Raw genomic sequence first — 1,168 nt, 5'->3', positions numbered from 1 at the left:
AAAAATCTGAAGTTGTCTTAAGAAATTGAGCTCTCTCGGTGAGCGCCCTTTTCTGCTGATCTCACACTTTCCCATGAATAGGGGCTTCCTTTCCGTGTCAGCAAGGTCAGTTTATGCTATAAATCAAGGGCGAGCAGCCCCCATCTGCGGCACCGGCCGCTCAGCAGCCCCGGCTCTCTGCTGGGAAGTGAAGGAGGGAGATTTTACACTGCAGAAAGATGTGAAAGATGTGTGCAGCTCCGAGGTTTGAGAGAGACGAGGCAGATACCGAAGCACCCGGCAGTACCGTCAGAGGCCTGCCTGCCAATGTGGTGTTAATAAAAGAGGAACTCACTTAAAAAAAAAAAAAAAATCACCACCCTTCATTTCTCATATGATTGCAATGTTCTCATTCCCAACACTACCTCTCCCCAGCACAGAGTGGGGATTGCTAGGCGTGTATTTGTTAATGTCGACTCGGAAATACATTGTTTGTGCTAGGGTGGTCTGAGGGTGAAGTTTATACCGTGAAGTAGTGAGTGAAGAAGCACAAAACTTTTATATTTGTGCGTGTAAGAATACAAACAAAACTCACTATCATTTGAAAAAAAAAAAATACCTCTTTCTTGAGAAAAGAAAAAGAAAATCATTCTGCAGTGCCTAAAGGATTCATTTGCATTTGAATGCTGCTGTAACCGGATTATTGCCTTTAAAAACGCAATGAAAACAGAAATCACGGCCTCCCACACCCACCACCCCCCCGCGCCGCTAATTGGGAAGGAAGGGTAGGATACGGAGATAGCTGCAGGCGAAGGTTATTTTAGACTGTTGTTTTAACCACTTTCACTCTTAGTTCACTGGCAGAGACCGAAATGGGAAAAAAAAAATGTCCCTTTCTTTGCGGCAAAAAGTGGCAAGCGGCTGGGAGACGGGACACAGTTTCGAGGCGGAGAAACAGAAAGAAGGTGGAAGGGATAAAAAAGCAAATCTTGAGGGGCTGGTTTTCCTGGACCACCGCTTCGGAGGAAAATACAGCATCAGAATGAAAGCAATTAGGTGACATTTGAACTTCCTGCCGAAGCAAATTTGGCTTGATTGCGAAAACTAGAGAAAACGGACTTCTCAGTAACGCCAAGGCGGCGCCTGTAACCGGAGGGCGGCAGCGAGCCTCGGCCCAAACCGGGACCGG

The sequence above is a fragment of the Merops nubicus genome, unplaced genomic scaffold (assembly GCF_000691845.1).
Source record: "Merops nubicus isolate BGI_N331 unplaced genomic scaffold, ASM69184v1 scaffold47236, whole genome shotgun sequence".
Classification (NCBI taxonomy): Eukaryota; Metazoa; Chordata; class Aves; order Coraciiformes; family Meropidae; genus Merops; species Merops nubicus.
Note: the sequence above shows the minus strand (reverse complement) of the source record.